This window comes from Bufo bufo, chromosome 2 (genome assembly GCF_905171765.1).
Source record: "Bufo bufo chromosome 2, aBufBuf1.1, whole genome shotgun sequence".
NCBI classification, from domain to species: Eukaryota; Metazoa; Chordata; class Amphibia; order Anura; family Bufonidae; genus Bufo; species Bufo bufo.
In genome coordinates this window covers 333,737,623-333,749,741 of record NC_053390.1, presented here as the reverse complement: position 1 = coordinate 333,749,741, position 12,119 = coordinate 333,737,623, and positions in this window count along the sequence as shown.

The following is a 12,119-nucleotide window of genomic DNA, read 5'->3' as shown; positions in this document are numbered from 1 at the left end:
CATTCAGTTCTATTGATTATCAGCAGCACAATTTCACAAGCCAATTAAAGGGAATAAGCGTTCTTATAAAAGTATGTTCCCAATTGGCCCAAATATCAGGCAGTGTAATAAACCTTTAAGGCAGAGACTGCAGCTATATCCCTTTCCTATCTGTCAGGAGTTTACTCTTAGGGTGGTATTAGATTGCCCAACCTTGGGCACAAAGACATCGATCAACAATAAATGCAGTCGCAATGTTTTCTCCCCCATTCAGCTGTATTGATTAGGGGCAGTACATCCCTAATTACAAATTCTGAATGGAAGATGCAATCAGCCAACAAAAGAGCATTTGTTCATTTATCAGGTGATTGACACCATGATAACATAGTCCAGTTATTTTATGAACACTGTTCTCTATAATTGACCTGAAAATCGCACAGTATAATAGGGTCTTTATACTGAAGGAAGTTTGTGAATTTTACAGAAAAGGAACTGCAGGATGAAGAAGATGGCAACTTAGGATATATGATAAAGTAAAATTCACATGTACTGCTTAAGCAAAAAAAATTATAAATAAATAAATAAAATCTTGTAAAGACAAAAAAAAAGTATTTAAAAAAAAATTGGTTTTCAATACAGAGCAAAGTACTTTATCTAACTAACTCACACTTCGGGAAATAAGAGACTGTACTTCCACACACTGAAATATCGCTTCGGTTCATTTTCAATACAGTATAGGGACAGTGGTATTAAACATTTTTGTAATTTACTTTATTATGGAAAATGTTTCTTTTGTACTGGAGAAAAGGGTATAAAGTGTCTTAGCAAAGTTTTAACACCATTAAAGGAGGATCTGCCTTTTTGTGTGTAACTTGCAGAGGCCCCCAGCCGCCTCTTGTCACTACCTCAGTCCCTTACTATGGACATTTGGGCTAACTATCTCTGCTCATCACCCTGCCTATCCGATTTCTTATACACAGGTGTCTTTAGTACTCAGTAAAATGCTGAACACTGAAGACAGACTCTCCTTAGTTACACTCAGTTACAGCTTTGATAGAAAACTCTTCAAAACCGAAACAACAGTTACTTTTAATCACCTGCAGCCAAAAAGATTATATCTTGTACAGCCAGAATGCAAAAACTCAGTTTAACCACTATAAACCAAAATGTAAAGATCAAGTTCATATCAGGTTTGGAAAAATACAATATGAAAATATTGACATACTGTATGGTGTATAGAAATAGTCCTGGGAAAGTATCCAAGTTTCCACAAAATGGATAAATAAATGATGTCTAATCATCCAGTGCTATAAACTTTGAATAAAAGGGTTTCGCTATCTCCTGAACTCCATTTTGACTTTGAAGCTGACCAGTGAGGAAAGTCAAACATCAATGTCAAACATCATTTGAATTTCTCTCCTAGGTAGGGTTTAAACATAGAATTTTTTTTTGTTTAAGGTTTCCATTGGGTCTTAAACCATTAAGCTATAGGCTCTTTTACAGCTGTACCAGCTCTTGCAAATAAGTAAAATGACAATTTTTTTCATCAGCATTTCAGAAAAGTAAAATTCCTATTATTGAAACTGCACATATCATAGAGCTATGGGTTCAGCTATAGTCAGCTAAAGACTTCCATTTGCTGTGTGATTTAGGATACAAATACACAGTATATCTATAACTCATTCTGACTTTGAGTTTGACCTGTTAAGAAAATCAAAATTCAAAGTCAAAGACAGATGTGAGAGTCAGATGTCAGTCAGGTGTCAGAGTTAGGTATGAGAGTCAGATTTCATAGTCAGGTGTCAGAGTCAGGTGTCAGATATCAAAGTCAGATATCCGAGTCGAGTGTCAGCTATCAGAGTCAGGTGTCAGAGATAGTGTTTTGCCTCAAACTGACACTATGATATTTGACCATGTCCTAAAATTAACACTGTACCCCAGAGAAAATACATTTGTCACTTGTCCTGTGTATAGGTGAAGTATTTTAATGTGAAACCCATTTTTTAAAAAAAGCTATCCCCACTCCTAACCTACATGTTTTAGTACAGTCCCAGCTGTTCTGAAACTACCCAGAATGCATCATTTACTTCCATTGGAGTTGCAAGGAAAGCCGAAAAATTCGGAAATGCTGGGGTTGTAGTTTCTCAGCACCTGAAGTGCCGAAGGTTGCAGAACACTCTTTTACTACTAGTCTGTGCCATTCGCTTCACTGGTTGCCCGTCCACCACAGAATACAGTTCAAACTTCTCACCCTAACCCACAAAGCTCTCCACAGTGCTGCACCTCCATACATCTCCTCCCTCATCTCCATCTACCACCCTACTCGTGCTCTCCGTTCTGTTAGCGACCTAAGATTAATAACCTCCATAATTCGTACCTCTCACTTCCGTCTTCAAGACTTTTCTCGAGCTGCACCTACTCTCTGGAATACTCTGCCCCGGAATACTAGGTCAATTCACAACTTCTCCACCTTCAAACGTGCCTTAAAAACAAATCTTTTCAGGCAGGCTTATCAAGCTACCTAAACTGACTATTGCCCGACTAAACCTCTCCCCACCAACTCCTCTGGCCTAAACTCGATCCTCTGGTAGTCCCAAACCCGAAGCAGATCGGCCGGCACCAATCCTGTCAGTTCAATAATGGCTGAAATCCTACTTATTACTATCAACTACCTTATGTGTCACCCCCAATTCCTCATAGATTGTAAGCGCTTGCGAGCAGAGCCCTGACTCCTAGTGTTTCAGTTGCATATTAGACAGTTAGTTTTGTTTCGTACATGAACCCTCTGAATTTGTAAAGAGCTGCGGAATATGGTGGTGCTATATAAATACATTTTTTTATTATTATTATTAGTAGTAAATACTTGTGAAATAACAATTCTGGGGCATCTTCTCTTAGAGTTCTGTGTTGTTCTATTTCTTTGCTATTCCTCAAATTTATGAATAAATTGACAACTTTTAAAGTGATGTGTACTGTGTCCCACAGTACAACGGTGCCAGCACTGAATGGACAATGTCAGATTGTGTCCACACATTTCTGGGAGGAATAACAGAGGAACAGCACAACTCAGACTTAAAACACACCTAGAGTTAATAGAATTGTTATTTCATAGAGAATATTCTTTAAATATAATAACATTAAAAAAATGTATTTTTGATGTTACTTGTTATTATTGTTAATCTAGCTCCTCCTCACATTATTGCTATAAGTAAAGATATTGCAATCCACAGATTTAAGCATATTAGTTAAAACATGCATATCAATTTTCCTGTAAAAAATAAACCATGATAACCATGTCGTAAAATGGATTCCATGATAGGAAATAAATCAAATCTATCCAATCCATTTTAATTAACAAGTTAATCTTTCTCTGGATAATGCAATGAGTGAATCGATAAGTGATTTTTGGTAGCTTTTAAGCAGTACTGCACACTAATTACCGCTTTTCTTATTGACAGGCAATAAGATGCAAAGGTTGAATCGATCTGTTAGCCTGTAGCACTATATGGCAAAGCCACAACAATAAAGAGATATCCCCAAAGGGAAGTGGAAAATGAATCAAACAGGAGGTAGGTTGTTAAATAATGCAGCTGACCCTGGAGGTAATTCAAAAAGAATGAGATATGCAGGATCTGGTTTCTGTTTAACCCCCTATTAGGAGAAAATATTTGCCTAAAATCTTTCTTCATGCACAACTTTATCTTTTAATTTCTACCTTTTTATCCTTTCTGAATAGAGTGCATACAGTAATAAATGATCAAGATATAAGCTATATCCGTGATCATGATAAAAATGCATAAATACACAGGCCAGCTTCAGACAGCTGTAATACCATCACATTTTAATACACAGAGAAGAAACAAAACCAGCTCACTGGTATCACGCTTTTGGCTTTCGCCATGTAAGGGCCTCGCTTGTGTTCCCAGGGAGCAAGTAGGTGAATTAACAAGCAATGGTCCGTCATCCTATAAAACCTCTTTAAACTTTATTCCATCATATTAAAGTTTTTATATAAAGTTACAAATAGATATCAATGCTTACGCATTTTAAACGTGCACGTCGTCCTTACTTCCTTATGAGTAAGGGGCAAAGTGTACATCTGAAATGCTTAAGCATTGTTGTCCGACTGTAACTCCATGTCAAAATTTTAATATTATGGAATGAAGCTTGAAGAGGTCCTACCAGATACTAGACAATTTTTTATTCAACTGCATTTTACCATCTGTACTGGGGCTGAACTTCTTGCAGTTCTACTGATCCTCACTTAGATTGCCATAGAGCTCCATGATGATCCTTGGAAATAGAAATAGAGCCCGCGTCAGAGCGATGAGGTTGGCTCTACCTTCTGAGATGCTTGGGTAGCTGACCCTTGCCAAGACACTGCCCTATTTTACATATTAGGCACCAGAATTTCTATCTTCTATCTTGGAAACCAGTGCAGCAGCAAGGCAAAGGCTCCTTTTTACACATCTGAGCCTGTGGAGGTTTCAGGATAAGCTATGGATATAGCTTTTTTATGCAAGTGTCTGATATATTGGGCAAAGGTTGTGTTAGATACATTATAAAATTAAGGGTGGACCATCATTATTAGACTGGTGGGGGTCAGCTGTTAGATTGAACCCGAAGCACTCTGCATTCCCTTCACTATGTAACAGGGACAGCTCCATTCTTTTAGCAGAGGCTGTGTCTGGTACTGCAGCTGTCTGGCATCTCTATCCTTTTCAAGAATGAGACTTATGCTGCAATATAAAGAACAGTTGTGACTGGGAAACAAAGATGACCGGCGCTGCAGCCACTTCAAATAGTTGATCAGCGGGGTTGCCTTACTGATCTAATATTGATGACCTAAGCTTTAAAACGTATTTAAAACAAAAGCCCGCCAGTATTGCAGCCTTTTTATGACGTTTTAACTGCATTTTTCCCATTACCTTCTATCTCTTTTAAATTAGACAGCAAATGAATGAATGATATAACGTGTAATACTTCAATGCATGACATACCTTCTTATTTTACTGCAAGGAGTGGATAGAACTATTGAATATTTAATAGACTATGCATAACAAATATAGCTAGTACCTAAAAACGGCATAAATTACATAATTGGTATTCACACTGCCTCTCTAAGGAATCAATACACTACCACAGCGTGTAACAGTCTGTTGTTTAATACACATAAAGAAAAGAGGAATTCTCCTATTAAAATGACTTATCCAGGCTATTTACCAAAGGCAGTGATTTAGCAATAGCAAGGTCTATGTAGTGCTGTTGAATGTAGATGATAATACTTCTTGTCCTTGTCGGCCTATTTCATTGCTGCTATCAGTTACTGCTGCTGCAAGGTCCCGTGGGTACATTAGCAGTCATCCCAGGAAGTGTGTTTAAGTAATGGACATAATGTTCACATTTGCTAGACCAGCCTTCCCCCTAATCATGAATTATTCTTCCCCAAGGCTCAATTGGAACATTACTTTAGAAGCAGAAGATTTAATCCTTTTCAGATGATTGGAGGGAATGATTACAGTATTATTTTCTTGTTCAGGCTGTCGCCAGTGAAGGTGCCTTTTTCTGTCCCCTTCTTTAATAGGCAGCAATCTTTATTTCCCTAGAGGGATATGGCAATGAATGTGAAATAGGATAAATCACCAGGAATGCAAGGTGCTGAGCCATAGATCAACGCGCTGGTTAGTTAATTAGTTTAGGCCTCACGTTCCTCATCCTTGTGATGAAACACCTTGTATTACGCTTGTCACATTCAAACAAAGAACTTGTCTGCATATAGCATTTTACGTGTATTATACATTTTGCCCAAACCTTTTCTTCTCTGGGTGCTTGATAGAATCAATAAAGTACGCGGCGTACAGTTGATTGTCTGTCTTGGACTTTACAGATTAGGAGGTAACTAAAAGGGATTACATTTTTATCCACAGTCTCAAGGGGGGGAAAATTGTGAAGCATCTGCTTTATTAGGTGTTTACAATATGGAAAGATGATTGATATATTTGCAGATCTCTTGACAGATGAAAAAGGTAATCGGCCATTATTGTATTTTATTTTTGTTATTCACGCTCCAAGTCTTACTCCAGACTTGGAGAATTAGAAATATACCCATCTACCTTTTATTGTGTACTCAACTGCATATTTTTTTTGTCTCTTACACTTGCATGTTTCCCCCCACCCCATCAAATCAGAAATAATAACCAGCAGCCCTGGCACACAATCAACACCAGCCCATATCATCCCATTTGGATCACACAATAAACTACCATGTACTATAAAAGAGTACTGTTATATTTTATTTTCTTTATAATGCACAGCCATATTTCTATGTTGGTACATAAACCTCCATACTAATAAATAAAAATATAATATACAAAATATAAAACAGCTTTTTGGACTCTTTTCCTCTTCCAAAACCTAAAAAGACACACTGGGCCCCTACCCCCATCACAGTCCTTCTAAATGACTAACTTAATCTTTAAGCTTTATATAGGCACAATGGCCCATTGACATCCTCCTAATCCATCTGAAAGACTCTCTCGTGCAATGTTAAGTGCCCCTTTATGGTCCCTCTGAAGGTCTCTCTCATTCTGAAAGCACCTATGAAGGCACAATGGCACCATGCCCCCATTCCAGTGTCTCTAAAGGGCTCACTTCCTCTTCCAGCTCCCATTAAGACACAATGGGCCAGTACCCCCCTTCAATTCTCTCTGAAGAGCTCTGTTTTTTGGCAATTCTCATGAAGGCTCAAATGCCCCTGTTGTCCAGTATTTCTGAACGGCATTTTATCTTTCTCAGTCCCCATATAAGTACACTAGTTCCAGTTACATGTATGGTAGTTAAAGGGAATCTGTCAGCTCTTTCAAGCATATCTAACAAATGGCGATGCATGTTAGGTCAACTTAACATAATTATAACTGTACCTTTGTCATGATTGTCGCACTTTCCGATCGCCAGCAAATGAATTTTGTTTGATATTCCAAGTAGCCGGTGGGGCATGATTAAAAGTTATTGGAGACAAAGTGCCCAAGCCCAACTCCATGAAGAGCCCAGGTCCATCTCTACACAAGTTCCCAGTGCTGCCCCTTGCTCCTTCATGACCGCCCCCTGCTCTGCAACATCAGTAGGTAGACAAAACTCTGCCCGCCTGCTCCTCTTGCGTCTCACCAAAATCTGAGTCAACTGCTCTGCACATGTATGAGATAATCATAAATATTCAAATTTTGTTTAAAAAAAATACATTCATCACAGGCAGCATGGTGGCTCAGTGGTTAGCACTGGTGCCTTGCAGTGCTGTGGTCCTAGGTTCAAATCCGACCAAGGACAACATCTGCATGGAGTTTGTATGTTCTCCCTGTGTCTGTGTGGGTTTCTTCCAGGTACTCCGGTTTCCTCCCACACTCTAAAGACATACTGATAGGGACCTAGATTGTGAACCCCATTGGGGACAGTTGGATGATAATGTCTGTAAAGCGCTGCAAAATATAGTAGCGCTATATAAGTGCATAAAATAAATAAATAAATGTTTGTCAATAACTACAATCTGTCAAAGAAAAAATAATTATAATCACTGAAAATAAACATTCATAGTTAATCTATTCTGTAGGTACTGTGCCGTCAGAATTACAGGCAGTTGTAATTTATCGCCATCTTCATAACTGTGCAGGGCACCAAGATTCATAGGTAATCTCTTCTGTTAGCTGTCGAATTACGATGCATCAGTATCACAGGTCAATAAAAGCGTCAGGTCTAATTTATCACCGTGGACTTAACCATGCAGTGCCCCAAGATTCAAGTAGTGGCCCCATGACAGAGTGGGGACGATGGCGGCAGAAGCAGCACTGGCAGTAATCATGACAATCGTGGCCCCATAACAGAGTGGGAATGGTGGCAGCAGTAACCGTGACAATAGTGGCCCCATGAAAGAGTGGGGAGAGGGAGGCAGCAGCAGTGGCAGTAAGGTTGTGTTAACATCACTGTTAATGTTTCAGTTTTTCTGATCCATCAGAAAAACTTAAAACAAAAACAATCCTGTATTTTGAGTATCCATATAGCCTCTTTCAGACAGTCAGTATTTTGTCAGTGTTTTGCATCAGAATTTGATCAGTAATTGTAAGCCAAAAACAGGAGTGGGTCCAAAATAGAGATAAAATGTAATGAAATTATTTGCCTCTCATTTGTGTTTTGGACCCATTCCTGCTTTTGGTTTACAAATTCTGATCAAATACTGATGCTAAACACTGACCAAACACTGACTAAGGCCTCATGCACGTGGCCGTTGCTCGGCCATTCGGTGCATTGGGGACCATAATTTGCATTCCCCAATGTCTGGGCAACATCTATGTGGATTTCACAGATGGATCCAGGCCCATTCAACTTGAATGGGTCTGTGATCCATCCGCACCACAAAAAATAGAATATGTTTTTTTTGCAGTGTGGAGGCACAGAGAGATACCACACGGAAGCTTCCGTAGTGCTTCCATGGGGTTCTAGGTCTCTGTTCTGCACCACACCTTCTGGATTGTAGACCTATTTTAGTGAGCACACGGCCGGTGCCCGCATATTGCGGACACGCTGTTTGCAGGCCGCAATACGGGCACGGCCAGGCAACAGCTGTGTGCACGAAGCCTTAAACAACATATTAGCTACGAAGAATTTTGGTTGAGTTTGTGGAGGGATTTGTGTGGGTCATTCCAATAACCAATGACACTCCTCCCTTATGGCAATTATCCAGCTGCCATGTTCCATCCAGCAAGTTCAGCCCATTGGGATTTGACCCAAATATATGTAGAAAGCAAAATAGCATTTGTTCTGTCCCCACATGAAGGCGAATGAAGGTGTAACTGATAATGACTTTGTGACTGGCCTACCTTCGTATCCAAGCAGTGGAGCAGACCGGACCGGCAGATGCTCAGGTTAGATGGATCCAGACGTAGACATGAGGATGCAATCAAACGTGGGTTTATTTGATCCAGAGCAGTGACATACAGTGATACAATACAGGAATGCAGTAGATGCTGTCATGTGGATGTCTTTTCTGAGGCTAACTGCTGAGGCAACTGCTGCTCAAAAACTGATGCCTTCACAAGCCGAGGTGTGTGTCTCCAGTCACAAAGGAATGCAGCACTGAAAAAGGCTACAGGAAGTGACCAGGCCCAAGGCTGCTAAAACCACGCCCAGACATAAAACTTTATAGACAACGAACGAAGCGTGCAGCATACAAATTCCGGCCAGCAGATGGCAGCAGAGAACAATAGATTTAAACAACATAGGTAAAACAAGAAATAATACAGTGCAGAAATTCAATATGAAAGGAACAGCACACTCCCCGTCTGAAATTCACTTTGGGGATTTCACTATGACGAATGTCCATAAAATATAAACAACCTGTAAAAAGAACATGTTAGAATGCAAACATAGATTAGTCCTGTTTTCCAACTTGGAATGGAGAAGATCTGCGAAACTAGATACAGTCCTGTTCACCCATCAGGGACGTTCTCGATGGGTCTCATCCAACTGGAGAAACGTTCAAAGCGCTGACAACTGAAGCTGGCGGTTTGCTTTGTTCCAGTGACTAATGCACTAACTTCAGCGCGGATTTCTGGATCATTATCCGGATCCTGAATGCTGAAAACTTCCTGTACACATTCGTCCGCCTCTCCGAGCAGAAACTCTGGACGAAAGACGAATCCAACGTGATTTTGGTTGTTGGGTTCTGTCACCTTCAGATAGGCAACCGCTGCGATGGCCTCCGTGGAGGCATCCGAGAACACGTGGAGTTCTTTCTTTATGCTAGAGGAAAGTGAGGTTTTAATATAGCATCTCGGGATGTGGATCTCATCCAAGGCACACAAAGATCGCTTCCAGGCTTCCCATTTTTGCTCTTTCTCGGAGGGAAGTGGGGTATCCCAATCCTTGACTGTTTCAGAAAACTGTCTCAGTAGAGATTTACCTTGTATGGTGATGGGCGCTACAAATCCCAGCGGATCAAATAGGCTGTTTACCACTGATAGGACGCCTCGCTTTGTGAATGGCTTGTCTGCACAACTTATCTGAAAACCGAAGGAGTCAGCCGAGAGATCCCATCTGAGGCCCAAGCTCCTCTGCACAGGTGGACTGTCCAGTCCCAAGTTAATGTCCTTGAATCCTGGTGCATGATCGCCTGATTCGAAGGCCCTCATAACGGCCAGGCTGTTTGAAGCAATTTTGTGTAGTCTAAGTTTAGCTTGGTACAACATACTTTGAGTCCTTTTGAGCAGATCGATAGCCGCTTCTTCAGTCGGTAGTGATTTGAGTCCATCGTCTACATAGAAGTCCTTTTCTACAAAGTCTCTGGCGTCTTTACCGTACTTGGATTCTCCCTCTAATGCAGTTCGCCGAAGGCCGTAAGTTGCCACGGCAGGTGAAGGGCTGTTTCCAAATACGTGTACCCTCATTCGATATTCTGCCATCTCTGCGTTGGTGTTGTTATTCTTGTACCACAGAAACCTGAGGAAATTACGGTGGTCCTCTCTGACTACGAAACAGTGGAACATCTGTTCAATGTCAGCGGTGATGGCAACGAGCTCTTTTCTGAACCTCATCAGCACTCCAACTAGGTTATTCGTCAGATTAGGACCTGTGAGAAGGACATCATTAAGAGATACACCTTGATGTTTGGCACTTGAGTCGAAAACAACCCTAATTTGATTAGGTTTCCGTGGGTGATACACTCCAAATGAAGGCAAGTACCAGCACTCGTCGTTCTTCCCTAAGGAAGGAGCTGGTTCTGCATGGTTGTTGCGGAATATTTTGTCGATAAAGGCAACGATGTGTTCTCTCATCTCAGGCTTACTGTTCATGGTACGCTGAAGAGAGTTAAATCTAGACAGAGCTTGTTCCCTATTGTTCGGGAGTCTCACCCTGGTAGCTCGGAAGGGTAATGGAGAAACCCAGTGATTGGTTTCGTCTTTAAGGAACTCATTGTCCATTATCTTGATAAATTCTCTGTCCTCTACTGACAAAGCTACTTTATCATCGTCCTTGCTTGTGTGAAAGACTAATCTTCCCAAGTTGTCAGCAAAGGGAGGAATGTCGTCAGGTGGTTGTATGAGGTCTGGAGGCTTCTCTTTCACCTCATAGTGATGAGGGCAAGGCTTAATGCAAGTTGTGCGTCCATCTCCACGCACGTACGTTTTGAATGAGCGGATTTTTGGTTGATCCAAGCATACATTTCCTATGACTACCCATCCCAAGTCCAGTCTCTGGGCGTATGGTGCATAGTCGGGACCATTACACTGTTGACGCACCTTGTGTACCCTTAGATTGTCTCTGCCAAGCAGGAGTAGAATCTCGACGTTGTTGTCCATAGGTGGGATAACGTTGGCTAGGTGCCTTAGGTGTGGATGGTGAAATGCAGCTTCCGGGGTAGGAATTTCATCCCTATGGTTGGGTATTTGATCGCATTCGATCAGCGTCGGTAGAGGTATTTCCGTATTTCCACTGACGGAACAAGCGATGAATCCTTGTGCCCTCCTGCCGCTAGTCTCTATGCGACCCGAGCAGGTGTTTAAGATGTAGGGTTCTGACGGTCCCTTTATTCCAAAGGCTTCAAAGAATTTAGGTCCTGCTAGGGAGCGGTTGCTTTGGTCGTCAATGATGGCATACATTTTTACTGCCTTTTCTGGTAGCCCCTCCGGGTAGACCTTGATTAGGCATATGCGGGCACAACATTTCTCACTCTGGCCCTCCCCACATACGTCCAAGCATGAGCAGGAAACAGCAGTGGCTGTGTTAGCGTGGTTCTGGGGCTCCCCGCCATGACTTGGAGCAGGACTGGTGGTGACGGCAGCAGGTGAATCCCTTGTGAGTGGAGTTGGGTGCATAGCTGAGGCATGTCTATCACTATGACACTCCTCACACTTGATAATGGATTTGCAGTCCTTAGCCATGTGCTCCAATGAAGCGCAGCACTTGAAACATACCCCAAGCTCGGTCAGGACTTTCCTGCGCTCCTGTATTGTTTTGGATCTAAATCCTCTGCATTTGTTCAGTGAGTGTGGTTTTTTATGAATGGGACATTCACGATTGAAGGCCTTGTCTCCTGATGAGGTAGTGTACTGTCTACCAGTGGGTACTGCAGATGATGGTAGGTTAGTCTTTCT